Genomic DNA, 10,184 nt, shown 5'->3' on the forward strand with positions numbered 1-10,184 from the left:
GATCCTTCATTACATTGCAGTGTGATCTGCCCAGGTTGAGAGTGCATGTCAGCATCTGGGAAAGGGGAGGAGATTCCCAGCCAGATCATACAAATAGCCATCTGAACACCAGAACAAGAAATTACAATGGAGTTGGCCAATGCCTTCCCCAACAATTTCCTCATTCTGCTCCCTGGCTTTGTAGCCATAAAGGCAACCACCACCATGACAGTTTTTGCTAACAATGAAGAGACAGCAACTGAGATGGTGCTGAAGGCAGTTTGTTGGAGAAGGCAGGTCACCATCTCTGGCCGACCAATGAAGAGAAAGGAGGATAGAAAGGAAAGGAGGAGGGAGACAAGGAGCATGTAGGTGAGGTCACGATTGTTGGCTTTGACCATGGCAGTTTCTTGGTATTTAAGGAAGATTCCTAAGACAAACCCTGTGCTGAGGGACAAGAATAGGGCAAAGAAAGCTATGGTGATTCCCAAAGGCTCTTTATAGGAGAGGTAGCTGACAACCTTGGCAATACATTTTGTGTGTTCTTTATTTGAATAATTCTCATCTGGACATTTATTGCAGTAGTCAGCATCTGAAAAGAACAAGAGCACATCCAGCATTACTTTACATTAATATCACTTATGATCTGTAAGCTATACAATAAGATAAAGGTAGGAAATATGGGGCACTGCAGATGTGGATGGACTGCAACTATCATGGCCAATGAAGCTAATGGGGAATAATTATGGGAGTTGCAGTTGTTGCAGCCCAGCAACATCTACAAGGGTACACATTCCCCAGTCCTGCCTCCTTCAGGTTCAGAGGCATTGTGCCAATAGATTTTAGTTCCTAAGAGGGCTGTAACCATTGGGTTCTGCTTCTGGGTTTCCTAGATATACCAGGTTTCCCACAGTAAGAAATAGGGTGCTGGGGAAGAAACTCTAAAGGGTAGAGTTCTCCTTGTGTTCAATGACATTCTCAAGTTCAGTGGGATCATCTCCTGTGTACCAACAAGGCTCTCAGCAAGAAGGGCTAGAAGACCTCATTACCTGAGACAAAGTCCTCTGTCAGTCAAAGTTGCTGTTGTTCTGTGCCTTTGTTTCCAATTTATAGTGACCCTAAGGCAAACCTATCATGGTTTTTTTTGGCAATATTTGTTCAGAGGAGGTGTGCCATTGCCTTCTTCTGAGGCTGAATGTGTGTGACTTGCCTAAGGTCACCCAGTGGGTTTCCATGGCTGAGCCAGGATTCAGACCATGATCTTCAAAGTCCTAGTCCAACGCTCAAACCACTACATCACTCTGGCTCTATGCCAGTCAAAGTGGACAATAAGTATCCAATGACACAAGAATTAGAGGAGCAAAAGAACTGCAGTGAAATAACATAATTCATCATGGTTGGTAGCTACTTATTCTTCTTATAAAACATATTTAATAGCTTCCTAATTTTATCTATTTCTATCCTGCCATTCATCCATAAGACTCTGGGCAGCATAAATGCAACTCTTCCATTTTATCTTCTTGACTCTGCAAAGTGACCAATGGTTAGTCTAAGTCTATCTGATCAAGATTTGAACTCTGATCTCCCCACTGGAGACCCCACCCTCCAGCCACTTCACTATTCTGGCTAAACAAAAAAGTATGATTCAAAAGAATCATGTTTTCCCTTTTGAGCCTGCCAGAGTTTTGATATCTTCTGGAAAGGCATTTCTCTCTGTCTCATCACATTCATAAGTACATCTGGTGGAAACACAGAAAGGGACATCTCAGGACCTGCTCTCAGGCTCTGGAAGTCCTTTCTAGGGAGACTAGATTGGTGTCCTCCTTGTGATGATCCTCTAGTGAGATGAAGACATTTTGTTCAGACAGGATTTTGAAAACCAATTGTTCTAGGGGAAAGGGCTCAGATGATGATGGGAGAGAAAAATAGGATATAACAAATATGATCATCACACTCCTCCTGAACACTTTCCCCCTGTAGACTATGACCACAGGCAATTGTCTTTGATTTCCTTTGTCTCTTGATATCAAGACACAAAAGCAAGAAAGGATCCAAGTTCAAAGACATATTTTACAAAGCTTCCAGATGCCATCTTTGCTCCACTCCTCAAGGACAATTCTTTGCTATGGAGTCACCTACTTTCCTGTGTAGAGATGGTTCCTTCTGTACATGGGGCACAATCATAGCAGCAGACAGGTTCTCCTTCCTTAATCAGCTTGGCATATCCAGGGCGACAACTTTCAGTACACCTAGAGAAGGGCACCGTCTAGATATAAAGAGAAGGAACATCCACAAAAAATGTGTTAGTTAGGAGGTTTATCAGAGGAAATACATTAAAAGGACAGAATTGAATGTATGGGGAGAAAGGGTCCTCAGTGCTGTCAACACATGATTATCTGAAGACTGCCAGATATCTTTCAGTCATACAAAGGGCCAAATGAAGTCCCAAGTCCAGACATTTAAAACACCAACAATATATACTCTCCCAGTATCATTGTGGTAATCTAGTTTAGATTTTACCACTCATATCCTGGAAATGCTGCAGCTGGATTATAGGTTTCACCTGGCAGAGAATCCTTCATGCCATGGATACATGTCTGGCCCATTTAGGGGGAATGACCCCTCTAGAACATGCTGAGCACAACAACAACAACAACAACAACAACAACAACAACATGATTTATTTATATTCTGCCTTTTCCTTGCAGAATCAAGGTGGATTACAAAGCAAAGGAAACAAAATACAAAAATACACACACACCCCACCAGTTACATCACAGCAAACATAATACAATGAATTAAATATACAAAAAGTCAAAAATACATTAAAAGTACAAGGTACAAAAATCCAAAATACATGGCATAGCATAATAATTGAAATGACAACCCTCAACTCTCTCCTAGCAGCAAAACAACAATCTATTATCAATTACATGTCTAAAATAAATGATCCTCTAAGCCGGTGTAGTAGTGAGAAAATTTCCATAGGGGAGGGGCATGGAAAATGGAGAGGCAGAACAGTTTCCATTAAAGAGATTTGGGGGGAAATGAAGTAGAAGGTACAAAAAATGACAAAGGGCATAGGTAAAAACAAAAATAAACTCCATCTTCTGTTCTCATGGCGGCTTCTTGTCCTGAGAATAGGTTATGCATTCTCTTTTGGAGCAGCCTTGGATCTCACTATGGGAGAAAGGCGGAATACAAATGAAATAAATAAATAAATCAGATCAATCAAATGCTGTGGCACTCTTTTTTTTTTTACAGCAATGCATAGTTTTTAATGTACAGCAGTAAATGAATAGCTATGAAGATCAGTCTGTGAACTGAGAGTAGAGAATTCTTATTCAAAATTGGCTTGAGAGCCTCTGAGCATATAGAGAACATTATTCTGTAGAACAATGTTTTGTGCATCTCCCCACCCAATCAAGAAAAAGCGACAGAGCTCTGATGTTTCATTCACTTGTCGGGATTCCAAAATTCAATCTATGGCATCTCAGGTTTTAATGATCAAGTATTTAATGAGCCAATTCTACTCTACACCCATCTTGCCTTATAGAATCATAGAATCATAGAGTTGGAAGAGACCACAAGGGCCAGCTGGTCCAACCCCCTGCCATGCAGGAAATCTAAATCAAAGCATCATCGACAGATGGCCATCCAGTCTCTGTTTAAGGACCTGTAAGGAAGGAGACTCCACTACACTTTGAGGAAAGAGTGTGTTCCACTGTCGAACAGCCCTTACTGTCAGGAAGTTCCTCCTAATGCTGAGGTGGAATCTCTTTTCCTGCAGCTTGCATCCATTGTTCCAGGTCCTGTTCTCTGGAGCAGCAGAAAACAAGCTTGCTCCCTCCTCAGTAAGGGCTGTTTGACAGTGGAACACACTCCTTCCTCGGAGTGTAGTGGAGTCTCCCTCTTTGGAATTCATGATAGGAGATATTAAAGGGAATAAAACGAAAATCTCCTCACCCGATTAAACCACTTGGACCATACAATGGCATTCTGATCAATGGTGATCTTGATCTCTGAAAGGTTTTGTCTCTCTATGCTCCCAACTTCCACGCCACCAGTGGACTTGTTGGGAAAAACCACCCAGTTCATGATATGAAAGTCAGCTGCCAGATCCCCATTCTCATCCAAATAAACTCCATTCATAGAAGTATTATAAAATTTAACGTTTCTCAGGAAAGGGTGAAGCTAAAATGAGATAGGAAAATATGTGCATATTTCAGACAGGAAATCCTGTTGTACATCTTGTCCCTGCCTTTTTGGCGCACTCATGTCCTGTGATTTTTCTAGACTGATAGAAACTAATAATTTTTCATGGGGAAAAAGTCATCCTCAGCAGTTGAAAGCGTACTCCAAAAAATTTGGCCACCAATGCACCTGTTACAGAATTGATGTAATATGATCCTGAACGATTATGATCCTACTGCCACATTCTCTACTCATTGAATGTTATGAAAAGAGTTAATTACTAGACTTATGTAGAGCATATTGTAGAATCCACATTGGGTCACAGTTGCTGGTGTGTCTTATCAAGGAATGGGCCAGGCCTCAACATTAGGAAGAGCTTTCTGACAGAGATGTTCGACTGTGGAATATGCTGCCTCAGAGTGTGGTGGAGTCTCTTTCCTTAGAGGTCTTTAAACAGAGGCTGGATGGCCATCTTTTGGGGGTGCTTTGATTGAGAGTTCCTGCATGGCAGATTAGGGTTGGAGTGGTTGACCCTTGTGGTCTCTTCCAACTCTATGATTCTATGACTCCATGACTGGTGCAGGTTTGAACTAGGATATCTCTTTCAGTGAAACTAACGATTGGAATCCTCTTGGTGCATTTGCATTGCACAGTTACAATGACATTGGCATAGGCAGTTGCAGCAGAAAGAAAAAGTCTGAAAGCTGACAGAGATTAAAGGCACTGTAGGGGCTACATTAGTTCACTAATGCTTCCATCCTTGAACCCAAACAAGATGAGTGACAAGCTCCCCTATGCCTACACAGGGCACTCTGCTACTGCAGGAGGAGAGAATGATGATCAGTGGATAACAGATTCATAGAATCATAGAATCGTAGAGTTGGAAGAGACCACTAGGGCCATCCAGTCCAATCCCCTGAAATCCAAATCAAAGCATCCCCGACAGATGGCCATCCAGCCTCTGTTTAAAGACCTCCAAGGAAGGAGACTCTATCACCCTCCGAGGGAGTGCATTCCACTGTCGAACAGCCCGAACACTGTCGAATACACCAATAGAACGCCAGGTCTATCTCAAACCTCATCCAAAAGGGACAAATCTTTCAGAAGGTTATGGTACAGTATTCATTGCCCTGTTAAATATCCAAACATTTCTGTTGCATTCTGTTGTTCTAACAGTTTCCAGCGCCAGCTGCAACAGTTTATTCCCACCCAGGGTGACCAGATGTCTTCCCTTTCCTGGACATATCTACATTTTTGGGGGAAAGAGGGAGAATAATAATAATAATAATAATAATAATATAAAAATACATTTCAGACTTCTGTCCAGGAAGAATTCTAAATTGTCCTCCATTTTGAGCATGACCAAGAAGCATGAATTTATATTTACATTAGTATTTTTAGCTTTTTAAAAAATGTTCTACATTTTACAGTTCCTCATCCTCCTTTGCAGACTAGTTATCACATCCGGTCATCCTATTCCCACTGCTCCCAAACCAGAACAGAAAGACTGAGTGATTTCCAATGGGACTGTGTATGAAGGCAAAGGAATACCTGCCATGACTGGACCCTCAGAGGAGTCTGCCTGTCTCTACCTGTCGTTCTCATCCACTTCAATTGGGAGAAGTATGCAGCATGCAGGGTCTGTGCCACAGCCTGGATAGCATTGTAAATACTGTAGGCATCTTGAGAAAGGATCCTCTCAATCATATCCCAAGGAAGCTTCTTCAAGGTGTCTTTTTCTGAACATCTCTTCCAGACTTTCACGGACCTCAATGACCTTGAATATAAACAATGAAATGCTGCTTCCCCAAATTGCTCAAGATAAAGCATAGATTGGTCAAAGTCATCATAGCGTCTCCTTTTATTCATCTGGATGGAGAAGGACAAAGAAACATGTTTGTGCTGGAGATCCATCGCTTTGAACAACAATCTCATGTCCAGGTCCTGCAAAGCTGTTGCAATCCAAACTTTCCCCACAGTTGACTTTTTAATCTTTTCAGCTCCTTGAATTGTAATCACTAGAGTAAGCATGGCATGAGTGTCTACCTGATAAACAATTACTTTGGCTTTGGTATCCATAACATATAAAACCATGTTGAATTTGTCATTGCTTAAATATGATTCTTGAACATTCAATGCAGGAATTGTTTCTGAGAAGGCAACACAAACACCATTCTTTTTGGCTACAGACATGAAGGTGCTCAGGAACTTTTTACCACTGTCATTCTCTGGAGCAAAAAGACCAATCCAAGTCCACCTGAAATGCAGGAGCAGTTTGACTATGCCCAGATAAGGAGGTTCTTGCTTTGGGACCATTCGGTGGAGGAAAGGGAACTGATCTTTCCTGCCAAATGCATGACTAAGGAAGCCATAGGTGACCTAATAAAGAGAGGAAAGGATTGCTGCTTTGATTTGATATTAAGATGAATCTCAAATATTTGTAATGTAACACTTTTGCCCTTTTTTAATTTTAGCTGGGCATAAGAATCTTTATGCAAAGCTAGACTTGGTGCTGTCTCTTGCTTTCAAATATAAAACTAAATTATTTGTTAATTTAAGATGATCATTAAATGAAGTACAGTTGGCCCTTCTTATACACGGATTTTTTATACATGGATTCAAGCATACACAGTTTGAAAATGTTCAAAAAAAGTATAAATTTCAAATATCAAACCTTGATTTTCCATTTTTTATAACGGACACCATTTTGCTATGTCATTATATTTAATGGGACTTGAGCATACACGGATTTTGTTATATGCTGGGATCTTGGAGACAAACCCCAGCGTATAATAAGAGTACTGTACTGTAATGCTTAACCGAGAGTTCTGCTGGCAGCTTCCACAGGAATCTGTTCTCTTCCTTTACCACCTTACAGTTCTCTGTACTCCTGAAAAGCAGCTTCAGAGAGCTTCTCATCTGTCTAGAACTCATTTAAGGGCAAAGAGGGGTCTGCAATAAGGAATGGATTCACTCCACTAAGTTCTGCTATTGGAAGTCCATGACCGGACATTCCCCTCACTCATAATTGATATTTATAAAATTAAGCCAATATGCTATAAAATAATAAGTATGAATGCTGTTGGTGAGGGGAAATACAACTCCCGGTGCACCCTGGGAACAAGTCTCCCAGATGCAGCCAAACAATAGTGTAGCAGAGTTCAAAAACAAAAACACACAGCTATTGGTACTGGCAATGTGCTGACTACTATTCACACTCAAATGAAAAACTCATAGGCGTAGTTAATTCATCCAAGGTTTTGGAGGCTTTTATCTTCAGTTGCGATGTGTACAGTATAATACAATGTATACACACACTGACTCTCCAAGAACTTCCAGTTAACCACACTGGTGTCTGTTCTAAACAACTCTCCAACTAACCCACAACTACCCTCATGTGATCAGTCTCTTGGTCCAGTTATATAGAGAGTTGGCTCTTAGTCATTACTCTGTGCCAAATAGCATGATGCAACCTTGAAGTAACTTTAACTCATGCCATATGCTCCTGAGTCAGCAGTCTGTGGTTGTCCCATGGAATATATGTCACCAAAACATTTTTGTATTGTTAAAGGTATAATTACTGCAACAGTAAAGAACAAAAAGTCTGGATAAGTGCAGCTGGGGTCTGGGCTGCAAATGGGTTGCACTCGCCTTGGCATGGCTGAGTGCGATAACACTCCCTTTTAATTTAATTTTTAATTTTTTTTATCAAGTCATTAAAATCATTACAAGAAAAAAATTGCACATCATACATTGTCAAGAAAAGGATTCCATCATATTAAACTTCCATACACTTACACATAGTTGCTACCTACTCTAATTCAGCTTATCTACAATTTAATCTATACCAGCCTATAGTTCTTCCATATATCTGGCAAAGATGGCCCTCTGATATCTACATTCTTTCAATTCCTTCCACTTGTTCCCTTTCATTCTCCTTTCTTAGTTGTTCCCTTTCGCATACTTTCCCTTCTTCTCCTTCTTCCTCACTCTCCTTTGTTTCTACACTGATAACACCCACTTTTAAATTTAAATTCAACTTTATCCTGTCAGTGATAAGGTGACTAAAATAGAGTGTGCTAATCTCCTTAGAAGGGCAGCTATGGAGCAACTAGATCTGATCCTCAAGTTAAAAATATAGCATTAAATCCCAAAGTTGGAATAATCTGTACCATACTATTTCCCATTTCTATGTATGATTGTAAAAGGTGGGAAGTGAATAAAGCTGAAAATTAACTCATTTGAAATGTGGTGCTGGAGGAGAGGTCTATGGATACTGTGGATTGTTAAAAAGTCAAATAAATTAGTCTGAATCTACTAGGACTCTTACTTGAGGCCAAAATAGCTAAACTTTAGGAGACCATACTTCAGATCTATCATAAATCAACATGACTCATTGAAAGAGTGTAATGCTCAGTAAAGTGGAAGGCAGTAGAAAAAAAAGGAAGGCCACATTACAGATTAGTTCAATAAAGGAAATCATGGGCAGGAGTTTGCAAGAGCTGAGCAGGGCTGTAGATGGGAAGGGGGTCTCTCAAAAGCCTTTCATTCATGGGCTTACCATAACATGAAGCCTGCTTAACAGCAAATAACAACAAGAAATTATACCTACTTCTTCAGGGGAAAGATGCTTGCAGACTTTTTCTCTCAGGGTGGAAATAATTCAGAGAGCTATAGATAATTTGTACCTTGAGTGGGGGCCAGATATGGATGCTCTTTGCTTTTGCTTTTGACACCTGTAAAGCAGCATACCTTCAGTTGGCCCTGGGTCCAGAGCTACCTTCTGGACCTCTTTATAGAGAGACATAGTCTAGAACCACCCAAACCCATTCATACCTGTGGGGTTTTGTAGATGCCCAACATGCTTGAAATCTGGCTGGAAATATCAGAGTTGCCCCCTTCAAGAACCGCCAAGAGACTACTCTGCCTTCCGCAGCTATAATTTGGAACCTTCTGTTGTCCAGGCGATAGTAGGTCTATCATGGCCTCATAAGTCATTCTTACATTGAAATAGCTCTCATAGACATTGTAGCCCAGGGTGATGTTGGGCAAGAGCCTCAGATCCTTGTTGATCTCATGAATGGCAAACAAGAAGGGCAGGATCTGCCAGTAGTACAGAGTCTTCATACTACAGGAAAATAGAAGTCATCAGATATTCACCTTCTGTTTAGTGCAAAGGTATGAAATCCCTGCTTCATTTAATAAAAAAGAAGATCTGTACTTCAGTGCAATTGCAGTAGCCTTGAGCTTAATCACACTCTTTCAGTCACCACAATGTCCTATTTCTCTTTTATTTTTATGAATTATAAATTCCAAAGAATAACAATGGCAATAACTTTATTTCATGTCACCTTTATTTTGTCTCTCAAACTAAAGCACCAGAACTGAATCCCAGCATTCTTTGGTGTGTGGAGGCTGGGATCTTCTCTTTGTGAAAATACACATTTGTTGGCTAGCAGCAACAACCCAGAGTATCAAATCAAAAGGGGGCAAATTTGTTAGTATTCGGTAGTTTTTAAGAATTAGCATTTCACATATTAACTGTTCTGAAATGCATTGTGGAAAGTTATAGTACTGATAAATTTCACTGCTATCTGTTAAAGTTTATTCCAAAATTAACCTGACAACAACAACAACAACAACAACAACAATAATAATAATTTGTATTCTGCTTTTTCACAAAAGAATCAAAGTGGATTCCAACAGTATAAATAAAACATCAAACAATTAAAAGTTACAATTAAAAAAACCCCAAATCCCAACCCTCCCCCCAATCATAAAAACAGTGATCAACCCATAAAAAGAGATTAAACATCCAAAAATTTAAAACTGTCCAGTAGGAATACGTTAAAAATTTGGTCAGATTAGCAGAAGAAATGAATCTTCCTCTAGAGGAGAGGGGATGGTATCAATGTTGGTTTCGGTAGCAATAATCTTCCATTAATCTTCCATTAGGCCTTGGGCAGCATTCCAATCCCTCCTTCTTTGTCAGACTGACACTATCCAGGATC

The sequence above is a fragment of the Sceloporus undulatus genome, chromosome 2 (assembly GCF_019175285.1).
Source record: "Sceloporus undulatus isolate JIND9_A2432 ecotype Alabama chromosome 2, SceUnd_v1.1, whole genome shotgun sequence".
Taxonomy (NCBI): Eukaryota; Metazoa; Chordata; class Lepidosauria; order Squamata; family Phrynosomatidae; genus Sceloporus; species Sceloporus undulatus.